The following is a 12286-nucleotide window of genomic DNA, read 5'->3' as shown; positions in this document are numbered from 1 at the left end:
GTGAAAGCAGCCATGGTTTAAAGGTCCCAGTCAGGCAACGCACTCAGCACTTTCCTGTGGTGTCTCACAGCGTCCTCGGTGCAGCCCTGGGAGGTCAATGTGGTTATTGCTCCTGTTTCAAATGTGACATATGAGTGTGTGCTTGTGTGTGTGCACGTGTGTTTCTGTAATGCAGTCAGAGCAGTGGTCAGCTGTGGTAGATGTAGGTGATCTCTCCAGACCTGTCCACTTGCTCCAACTATCAGGGCATTACTTGCTATGCACTCCCGTAGCACTGCCTTCTCCTACTGGGGACTATTGTCAGTGATCTGCCTGGGGTTATGCTCTGTACAGAAAAGAAAAGTGGCAGAGAAGTTTCTGGAAAGCAGAAGTTACATCATAGAATTCCTCTTCAGTATCTATTGCAGGTCTAGTATGTAAAGGCATGGAAGACACACTGTTTTCAACTTCCAACAGCAAGTTTCAGGACGCTATAAAAAATCTATGAAAGTATCTAAAATATTATCTGGTGGTGTGATTTCAAGAGTGTGGAAAGCAAAGCCCTCCTCATCAAGAGAGGAATCTAACTTCACTAACATGGTAAACCTAGTGATGGCTACCAGGTCCAGGGAGAAACAGTGAGCCAAACCATCAGCACCAAAAGGCCCAGCTTACTATAAACTGCAAAAACAGCATGGGACTTTACTCCTAAAGTGACTCCTTCTGCATGGCAGGCTAGAGTTGGGGACGAAATCCACTTCAGAACTCACCATTTTTGAGTACATTCCGTTTGGGGATGGAGGAGCCATTTGAGGAATAAGATGGTTGTTTAAAACTGAGTGACAAAATAGCTATACTTCAGGGTTTCTGGGGTCACCCTACCTTAGTGATTAAGTAAGAGTTGGCCACAGAAATGGGCGCAGAGAGAGAGTGAGCTGGACATAGAATCCCTGAGAAGGCAGGGTCTTATGCTCAGGGTGGGAGCAGCTCAGGGGTCTACCTTCAGAGCTGAGAGCCACACCCGTCCTATGTGGCTTTGAGGGGCTGGATCGGGACGGGTGGGGTCAAGTCCAATGCCCACTTGAGCTCTCTACTACTGTGTACATATAACAAATACTGAATGATCTGTTGGCTTTCCATGTCTGACAACCTGGTCAGAGATATTCCTTGGCTTGGAGAGTGTCCACAGCCGAGGTGTAAAGACACATGGGAGACATGTCACAAAACCACAGGCAGGAAAGCTGTGCAGAAACGCTGTGAGCTGGGACACAGAGAGGGACGGGGAAGCAAGAAACGGCAGCAGTGAACGCAGCCCTGGGCTTCGACAAGAATGTCAGGGAGCAGCTAATCCCTCTTTCCTCAAAACTCTTTAGTGGAATTGAAAGGGAAGGAGTGCTACCAAACTCTTCCTCAACATTAGCATTTTGGTAGATCAGCAGAGCAGGATGGAGAATGCAGAGACAACCTCAGGCACAGTCAGATCTGATCTTTGCCAAAGAGGCCAAAAGCATACACTGGAGGTAAGATAGCCTCTTTAACACATAGTTCTAGGAAAACTAGCTATATGCATACAGAAGATTGTATCTAGATTTGTATCTCTCAACATGTACTAGACTAAAGCAAGATAGATCAAAAACCTAAATATTAAAACAAAAACAATTTGTTGGAGGATAAAATAGTGGTGTTTACACTCCCAACACACTGGAGGCTGAGGCAGGAGGATTACTATAAGTTCAAGACAAGACTGGGCCACACAGTGAGTTAAAGTCCAGCCTGCAATACATAGCAAAATGCACCAAAGAGAAAAGAAAAATCAGAGGTAAAGCACTTGAAGACATAGGTATAGGCAAGGACTTTCTGAACAAAACTCTACTTGAAATTAGTTCCATGAATAAGCAAATGGGATTTTATTAAATTAAGAATCTGCTACAAAGAAAGAGAAACAACAGAGTGAAGAGATGGTTTACAGAGTATGAAAACAAAGTTTGCTAGCTACTACTTGGACAAAGAACTAACAATTAGGATATATAAAGAATGCAAAAAAGTTAAGACACTAAAAGATAAATGATCCAATCAAAAATGGGCACCTGAAATGTATAAGCACTGCTGGGAGGTAGGGATGTTCAAAAAGTACAGGAAAAAATATTTCGTGGTGTATCTGTGCTCTTTAGAGAATTGCAAATTACACCACCACCATGAGCCCATCTTATTTTACAAAGAATGTCTATCATCCAAAAGTCAACTAATAACAAATGCTGGTGAGGCTGTGAGAGAAAAACCCTTCAACGGGGCTGGTGTAAGTATAAACTCATACAACCACTGCGGAAATCAGTATGGAGATTTCTCAAAAAACTAAAGCTAAAAATTCCATTTGGCCAGCTATTTCCCTTCTTGGTGTCTTCTCAGAAGAGTGAAAGGCACCATGCCACAGTGGTATATATGCACACCCGTGTTTGTAGCAGCACAATTTATAATGCTAAATTTTGAAACTAGGGGCTGGGGATTTAGCTCAGCGGCATAAGCACCTGCCTTGCAAGCAGGCAGTCATGAGTTCGATCCCCGGTACGGAAAAAAGAAAAAAAAAGTGTAAATTTTGAAACTGGCCACTCATAAGCAGATGACTGGGTAGAGAAATGTGGTATGTATATATAAAGGAATACTACTATGCCATAAAGAAGAGTGAACTTGAGTCATTTGTGGGAAAACAGATGCTCCTCAAGGCTATAACCTCAAGCAAAATAAATCAGGCACCAAGTTTAAAATATCACATTGCTTCTTTTTTGTGAGAAACCCAAAGGATAAACAAGGAGCATACTGGAGGACAGATTATTGGGATTAGCAATGGAAAGCAGGGGAGAGAGAAGAGAACGTGAAAGGAAGAAAGGGAAAAGGGAAAAAATAGAGTGGAAGGGGGAAATGGAAACAAAGCTTGTAACTGAGAAGGGGAAGAAGGGGAAGAAGGGAGGGAAGAGAAACGGGAGAAAGAAACCAGCTGTGTTATGTACAAGTTCAAATTCTCTCTGATGGATGTGATCAATGTGTATCACAAATATGTACCAAATAAAAGATGGAAAATTTAAAAAAGAAAGAAAACAAATGCTGATGAAAAACAGCATTTCCACAGAAAAAGGAACCTTTCTACACCGTTGGCGTGAATGTAAAGTAACAAAAAATTAACATGCAAATTCCATTTGACACATATACTCCCTTTTTAGATATTGTTGTAATCAAGGGTTGTAAGGAGAACAATTAGAATCAGGACACGGAGTTTATAATACTGTTTTATGATGGTCATCCAGAGTTAATGCAAGAAACTGCAGGAAATATATCCAAAGACGTAGAATATTTAGCCAAGGGCCTGAATCCCACAGCAATGCCCTGCATGAGTCCAGATGAAGACCTAGAGCTCATGACACTGCCTCCCACAAGTCCAGCTGGAGGTCTAGAGTCCATGAGAAGGACTCACACCATTCTCTTTCATGGATCCGTGCGGGCAAGGCCCAAAGGTCAGAGGTGGAAGCCAGAAAGTCTATGCCAGCGGGGTGAAGGAGCTGTGCTGGTGGGTTGAGGGTTCTATGCTGGAGCCTCAAAGTCACACTTATAATAAGAACCAGGGCTATCCTGAAAAACACCACAACTAATCTTATCGACATGGAGGTCCCGAGCTGGTGACAAGCACAGTCGAGTACGTGCCAGGAAGCCAGAGTGAGGAGTTCATCCTGGAGACCAAGCGGCACATGTCTTCCCCTCCAGAGCCAGGAAGCAATGTTTGATGTGAGGACCAGAGCTTCTCCAGGAGAACCAACGGCTCAAACAGCAACACGTGGAAGAACGCACAATGCTGTAACGCCTCAACGCCTCAACGCCTCCCTTTTCCTTCTCCACGTCTCTATTTATGCTGGCAACTTTCCTCAGGTGGAACATCTACACTCAGTGCCCTACTGATTTAATTCTGCTGGCGTTAAGTCGTCCACCAGTTTCCAATCCATAACAGATCTTTCTGAGTTAAAAATAACATACTGCAATGATCTGTGCATACCTACGCTCATAACTCGTAACAGCAACCTAACTTAGGATGGCTGTGTCTTAGAAGCAACCTATGTGTCTACTAACAGATAAATGGACAAATAAAATATGATATTTATATACAATGCAGTACTACTTGACTATAAAGCAGGATAAATTTCAGTTATTTGTAGGAAAATACATGTACCATGACCCCATGTTAAGTCAAATAAACCAGACACATAAGCTTCAAAACTGCATGGTTTCTTAAATGTAAACCCCAAAATGGAATTAAAGAACAAGATGAAAGATAGAAATAGGAAACAAGGAGACAGAACTTCTGCAAATTGGAAACGGATATGGAGGGAGTGAGGTTGGAGGAGGCAAAGGAGATGTAACAGTTATTAGGACACTATAGGACGCTAATTAGGACGCTATACACATGCACCAACCCCCTAAGGAGGGTCATAATTGTATTCTTCAAACTACTAATAAACATGAAAATTTTGAGGAGTATATCGTGTTCCTAGAATAAATAACTCAATATTATTCTATATTATTAAATTAATTTGTAGATTTGATGTACTTCTGGTCACCATCCTGGAAGGCCTTTTCATAATCCAAGAAATGGTCAAATCATTCTAAAATACATATGGAAATAAAAAGGATATAAGGGAGGTTAAGAAAGCTAATTTTGAAGTAGCAACTTAACATGACTTGATTTTGTATAAAGTTACTGCCATGCAAATGGTAGAACAGAAAGGCCGCACAGAAATAGACCCATGCATGTAAGGCGACCTTGTGACAGGTGGAGATTCGCTACAAACAGAACAGGAAAAACACTGACATAACATTAAAATGTAATAAATTGGACTTTATCAAAATAAAATATTTGTGCTCTGCTTAAAAGAAAATAGAAGACTCGCGGGGACAGTGTTTGCAGCACATACGGATGACAAAGCAGTGTATCTAAAATACGTCTAATACTTTTTTTTAACTCAATAAGAAGACAAATTAATTTATTCCAAAAGAGACAGAAGATTTCTGTAAATGCTTTACACCAGTTTGTGACCATCCAAGATGCTTCCACATTAATCTTTTGGGAAATGCAAATTAAAATCATGTCACAGTGCCACTTTACCCCCTCTAAAATGTCTCGAGTTAAAGACAGGCAATAGCAAAAGGACCCAAGGATGTGGAGGCCCTGGAATTCTCATACACCGTGCATGGTGTCATGGTTTATGTCTGTGGCCCCTAGGCCTCATGTATTTGCATTGTGCATTTGTGATTGGTTCATTGTCTAGTGCTTGGATTGGGGTGTACCACATAGAGGTGGAGCCAGCATACAGTGTAATGGCAGGAAGAAGGTGTGTGTCTCTCTCTCTTGCCAGTTTCTGCCTTGCTGTTTGCAGCCTCCCTGAACTGCAGCCCCGCCATGCCACCTGCCTGGGAGCCAACTGAGTATGGACTGAAACCTCCAAAAACTGTAAGGAATAAACATTTTCTTTCCCAACTCTGGTCATCAGGTATTTTGTCTCAGCGACAAGTAAAAAGTAACTAAGACAATGAAGATGCAAAGTAGAACAATCATTTTCCAGAGCACTTAGGCAGGTCCTCATAAATTGCAGAACATAGTTAGCACACAGCCCAGACTTTGCACTCGTGGGTATTTTCTGAAGAATTACAAACCCACGATCACAAAAAAGGCTTGGCTACCAATGTTTGCAGGTGCTTTTCTCGTCATAGCCCGAACCAGGAATCAACCCAAGTGACCAAACAGACTGCTATACTGTGCAATGTCATGGCCCAAGTCAGTAGAGGAAGAGGAGGACACCCATCCCCGCAGGGCTGGTTTAGGCAGGCTCTCTGCCGAGCAAACACAGGAACTCCGTACACACAAGCGCACCACGCGCGCTGCCCTTATGCCAAACGACCAAGCAGCAAAGTTAATGTGAAACAGAGACACCAGGGGAGCAGTCTCCTAAAGTGCAGGAGGCAGGCGCCTGACCACGAGAGCCGCAAGCAAACTCTCTGAAAAGCTGCAGTATTCTGTGTCTTGCTCAAGTATTGCAGTGCCATGAATCCATTTAAGTACACAAATTTCAGTATGTGTAAGGTCTACTTCAATTCATTTGATTTTTATTTAAAACTAAGTATATTCAGGGTTGGGGTTTTTTTTCATCATTCAAGGAGAGACAGCATCACTCTCTCAGAAACTCACTCCCCAGAATGGACAGGTACTCGGAGGACGGGGATAGGTGAGAATCCAAAGGACAGAAGGGAGGGTGATGAGGAGGAACCCAAGATATAACAGGCTGTTTAGGAGATGACAGAGGACGCCCCTGATCCCGGCCCTATGGACAGCCAGGCCTATGGACAGCCAGGACACACCATCCCAGGCCAAAAAGACCTAAGTGCTGGAGGGAAGAAGCCGAGTACCCCAGTGGCTGGCCAACTGCTGTAGTCAGCATCCATCCAGCAGGCACCACCCAGCACCCACCTGTCCTCTCTTCTCACAGGGAGATGGAGCCAGTGAGCTAGACATGCCCAGGAGAGGACCTCCTGAGATGAGAGGACCACAGAAAGCACTGGCCAGAGGATCCCTCAGAGGGTGGGGACTGAGTTAGGACCAGCAAGTTCATGGACAGAAAGAAACAAGAACATGGTCCACAATAGGGAGCTTGAACTAGTCATTGACCTGACTGTGGGACAGTTTGTCACAGGAACGTACAACAGCTGTGACTGGTAGGATCTGGAAGTGGAGAAAAAACACCAAAGCAGTGGTCCCTCCCTCCATTTGAAGTACCACCAAACTCTGTGTCCACGTGGTATCCTGTGTAGAATTCAATTCACCATCCACACAAAAAAAAAAATGACTACATTAAGATCCTGAGGGGGGCAGAGGGCTCAGAAAGCCAAATCGCATGGACAGTTCACCTGGACAGAGGTATAGAAAGGCTCAATGTAAGCAGCTTCACAGGGTCAGGACTGAGAAAGCCCTTCCAGAGATCACTGGAGAACCAGGTCCTGGGCAAGTCCTGCTGCTCCCTCCTGACTCCAGTACAGAGGAAGGTGACTGACCATAGGACTGAGATGAACACCTCCAGCCAGTCACACTCTCCGGAGTGAGGCTGAGGTCTACCAGAGCTCTGCCTGGAGAGCGGAGAGGCTTGGTGATCCATCCAGACCTGCAAGCCCCTCTGCTTGCTAAGAGGCAAGAGAACAAACTAGAGGGAAACTCACTCAAGCACTGATCTCCTAGCCACAACTGCAGAGGACTGGAACTCAGCCTCCCACGAGTCCTGTAAGACAAGAGTGCTCCACTCTTGAACTAAGTGGAAGGAACTTTTTTGTGTCTTTGTGTGCATGTGGGGTTTCTTCTCCTCATTTGAAAAATGGGGAATAAGAATTAATTAGTGCTTTATTTTAGACTCTGTCTTTCAGGGTCAGGTTATGGTAACTCACACCAAAAGCTCTGAATAGAAGATTGAAACACAAGCTTTCTGATGGCATATTGTTTCCAACCTTGTTATAGCTTGCCCCAGTCTCCAGCCATGCTTTCCTTCTCATTTTCCTTAGAATTACTTTTGTTGTACCCCATAGGCTTTGTTATTTTGAGTTTTCACTATCATTTAATTCTGGGAACTTTTAAGTTTTTCTTGGATTTCTTCTGTGATTTTTTTTCTTTTTGGTACCACAGATCCAGTGCTTGTGCTGCTAAGCTAAATCCCCAGACCCTGCATTAATTATTAAAGAGCATGTTACTTAATCTCAGTGTACTTGTGTAGTGTGTTTTCTTGTTTGTGTGTTTGCTGTTGGCTTCTAGGCTTCTTCTATTATAATCTGATAGAATGCCAGATATTACTTTAATTCTTTTATAATTAAGCATGCTTTTATGGCCTAAGATGTGGTGGTCCATTCTGGAGAAAGGTTTATGTGATACTGAGAAAAACGTGTTGTTATGGTTTGTGCTTAGATGCACACCCAAAGGCTCATGAGGTCCTGGGTGGGGCTTCTTTAGGGTGTGTGATGCTGGGATTGATTCATGCTAGAAGGGGAGGAGTAAGGGTTCTAGGATTAAGGGGTGAGTGCTCCCCACCCTAAAGGCAGGTAGCCTGGATAAAGTATCAGGAGCAGAAGGCTATTTGTTTGCTACCGTCTTAGTGCCATGAACTGTTTCTCCTCGGTGATGCCACTCTGCCATGCCACCCCGCCTTGGGGCCTCCAATGATGGACTGAAACCTCTACAAACTGAGCTAAATAAACATTGTCCCCCTTAACTTTGGGTGTTGAGTATTTTGTCTCACAGTGAGAAAAGTAATACAGACATGAATATTCTATTTTGGGATGAAATACTCATTAGGTAACGATTAAATTCGCTTGTTTGATGATGTGATTCAACTCTGATATTACTTTGGTGATGTTTTTATCTGGATTTATCTGCTGACTTGTGAGTATGGGACATTGAAGTCCCACACTATGATTATTTTGATGTCATTTGTCCTCTTATTCCAGCAATTTTTGTCTTATAAAATTCTATGTGCCAAAATTTGGTGCATATGTAGTCATAAGTGTTATCTCTTGCTCCTGAGTTGGTCACTTTACTGGTGTGTGGTAATCTTCTTAATCTCTTCTGATCAATTTTGGCTTAAATTCCTAAAATTTATATGAAACTGGAGGGGACCGAAATAGAATAATTCTAAGCAAAAAGAAGGCATTATTTCAAATTGTACCCCAAAGATACAGTAGTAAAAATAGCATGGTACTGGCCCCAAGATAGGTTAACCGATGCAATAGGAACAATATTAACCACCTGATTTTTGACAAAGGGACCAATAATAACACTGGAGAAAAGGTGATCTATTTAACCAAGCATGTGGGGAAAATCTGGTTATTCACACACTGCAGAATGACTAGGCTCATATCTCTCACCCTGTACTGAAATCAAATAAAAATGGATCAAAGAGTTAAGTGTAAAAACATAAACATTGCGTCTGTTAGAAAATACATAGAACTCTTGAAGGTATAGGCATAGTCAAGGACTTTCTGAGCAGAACCACAATTGTATAAGAAACACAAGCATGAAAAGTCTTCTGCAAACCAAAGGAAACAAGCAACAGAGTGAGGGGACATCCTACGGAATGCAGACAGTAATTGTCAGCTACTCTTCAGACAGAGGACGAATATCTAGAATGTATAAAGAACACTGAAAATGAGACCCTCCACAAGAAAAGACCCAGTTCAAAAAGCAGCAAATTGAGATAAACAGACACTTCTCAAAAGAAGGAGTACAACTGGCCAATATGTACATGAAAGAAATGCTCAGCACCATTGGCCATTAGAGAAATGCAAATCAAAACAATACTGAGATTCCATCTTCTGCAAGAATAGCCTATTATTGCTGCTGGATGGAACAGCCAGACCCCAGTCTCTTTCTGTGAGTCTCTGCCATTCTTGCAGGTCAATGCCAGACTGGAACAGCCAGACTCCAGCCCCTTCTGGAGCAAACAAGAAGTACTACCCCACCCTCCCCCTCCTGCCACTCCCTCACCTGCCGTAAGCCACAGGCTGATCTGGAGAAACACAGGCTGTGATCATAGCTATGGAGGTGAAATGCAATAGGACGCCTGTGGTGCTTTGATGTTTCACTAACAAGGCAGGTCTAGGGCCAGTGGTCTGATCATAGGTTCAGAGGACAGCAGTACACAGCGTGACCTCTAGGGGAGATCTCCTTCTGAGGGCTGCAGCCATCGTTGATTCCCTATGGTCTTCCAAGTCCTACATTGTTTCCATTGTTTTGTTGGGTTGAGTTGTATTCTTTTTTGTTTTGTTTGATTATGTCAAATCCAATGGCAGGAGCAGCTATGTCAAAGACAGCAAGATATATTATGGAAGCAATTTTGGATTCACTACAGGCTTGTTTTGAAGTCCTTTATTACATTCATTGTTTTGCTTTTATTGTTTCTATTCTCTTCTGTTCTGTTTGATTTTTACTATGAACAGAATTATCTGCAGCTATTTTGAAGGCATTAAAAGGCATTATGGTAACTATTGTTGACTATGTAATGTTTTGAAGTCCTGTATCTCTTACACTAGTTTTTTTATTGGTTTTATTGCTTTATCCTCTTTAAAATAAAAAAGAATATCTATTATTAATAACTCAAAGAAAAATGCTAAAAAGGTTGTGGGGAAAAACATATTTATACTATCAGTGGGGATGGAAACTAGAAGTACTATAGAAATTGCTATGGAGATTCCTCAAAAAATTAAAAACAGAAATTTCATTTGGCACAGCTACTATTTTTCTGGATATCTTCCTAAAACAGTTATAGTAATACATGTACATCTATATTTATAGCACCACAATTCACTATAGCTATAAAGTATGGAAGTGGCATTTAGACCTACTAATGGATGCGTGGATAAAGAAAACTGATATATATACCATGTTATCAATTATCATACTGATAACTGATATATACACCATGGAGTACCACTTAGCAATGAGGGGGGACAAATTTGAATTTTTTGTAGACAAGCAAATGGATCTTTAGACTATGATGCTAAGTGACATAAATCAGACCCAGAAAGATAAATATCACATGGTTTCTTTCATATCAGAAACCCAAATATAAATCATTTAAAGAGTAAAACAAAGGAATGACAGTCAATAATAGGCTAGACTTTGAGGAAATGCAAAAGGACCTGAGTAAGGGAGGAGAGGGCAGGGTGAGTGCAAGGTGTGGGCTGAGAGGCGGTGTCTGTGCATGAATCCCTGAGAGTACAATCATTTATACCACAAAGAGATCACAGCGATAGAAACCGAGTCTGTTCAAACTTCTCTCAGTAGTTTTTCTCTCATTTTGTTAAAACACCTGAAAGTCCTTCTTAACCGGCACAGAGACTATGCCACAGGTCAGGTGTACTGTGTCTCTCTCTTCTGAGGCTCCAAGGACCATTCTTCTCAGACCACCCGTTCCAGTGTTCTTGAGATGGTGCATGATGAAAGACGGTCATATTTTTGAAACTACCAACCAAATTAAACAATGCCCATGCCCACAAACTAAGTGCCAGAGGGTTACAAAAAATGTTTTCTTATGGAGAATTATAGACATACACACTCAGAGAGTTTAGCACAATAAATCTTTATGTACTCAGCACGTGGTTTAAAGAGTCATTGAGCAGCCAATCTTCTTATCCCGACCTGTACACACATCCCCTGCCCCAGGCCTCTCTCGTGTTAATATTAAGTGTATCCTGAATGTCGTATCATTTCTTCTGTAAACAAGAAGCCCTGACATTGTGATTTCATTTGCTCATGCTGTTTCCTCTGCCCAAAACGTTTCCTCTGAATGACAAGCTCCTTTGCACTTTCATAATAGACTTTTCCTGAGCTTTCTGACTAAAATGCTGTGGTTTGTCTTCTCCTCCAACCCATCTATTGTCTGTTCTGGTAATCTAAACCCTGGTCTTTCACGTTATTTTCCACAATTTGTAATTACTAGTTAAAGGTTTTTGTTAGTCTTGCCTAGAGTCAATGAATTGCCACTAGGATAACACTAGTTCAGCGCCTACTTAGTGATTAATAAATGTTAACAAATTGAGCAGATAATTAGCTATGACTTTTCAGAGCCAACAACTAGCACTTTTCCCAAAGGTGATGATTTCCTAGACAACCTCCAAAGGCCAGTTCTACAACCTTATCAAAATTTTCTCAGGCCTTCTCTAAAGGTATCGAGTGGGCCAATGTTTGGTATGTGTTAAGGGTTAGGTCCGGGCTGTCTTCCAAAACCTTCATGAATCTGGACAGTGACTGGATAGTGGGGTGCTTTACTGAGTATGCTTTAACCGGGAGGCAGTGTCTGGTTTAAGGTGGGTCACTGGAAGTGCCCTCCAATAGTTTATCTCCTGTCCTTTCACTTTGTGCTTTCTGACTGTCACGATGCGAACGAGCAGATTTCCTCCACACCAGCCCTTTCCCCAGGGCCTTCTGCCTTGGAGTTGGCTGACCATAGACTCAGTCACTGAAACTCTTTTTGACGTTGTGGGTGTCAGGCACTGTGACTCAGTAATAAGGAAAATGAATACGACAACATGTTCTTCTAAGAATCACGGAATGTCACCAGTAGAAAGTCTCAATAAAAAAATCTGCATTCAAAGATTTGCAACTTTTGGAGTGAAAAGGATCTGTGGATAACATTTTGCTAAGTAGATAAAACATACGAACACTTCATAGCCAGTATTACAAGATTTATGATTTAAAAATGGCTGTAATCCAAGACCTCTGCCTAAAAAATTTGCG

This window comes from Cavia porcellus, unplaced genomic scaffold (assembly GCF_034190915.1).
Source record: "Cavia porcellus strain 051 isolate PalLab524CR breed Dunkin Hartley unplaced genomic scaffold, mCavPor4.1 scaffold_7, whole genome shotgun sequence".
Classification (NCBI taxonomy): Eukaryota; Metazoa; Chordata; class Mammalia; order Rodentia; family Caviidae; genus Cavia; species Cavia porcellus.
Note: the sequence above shows the minus strand (reverse complement) of the source record.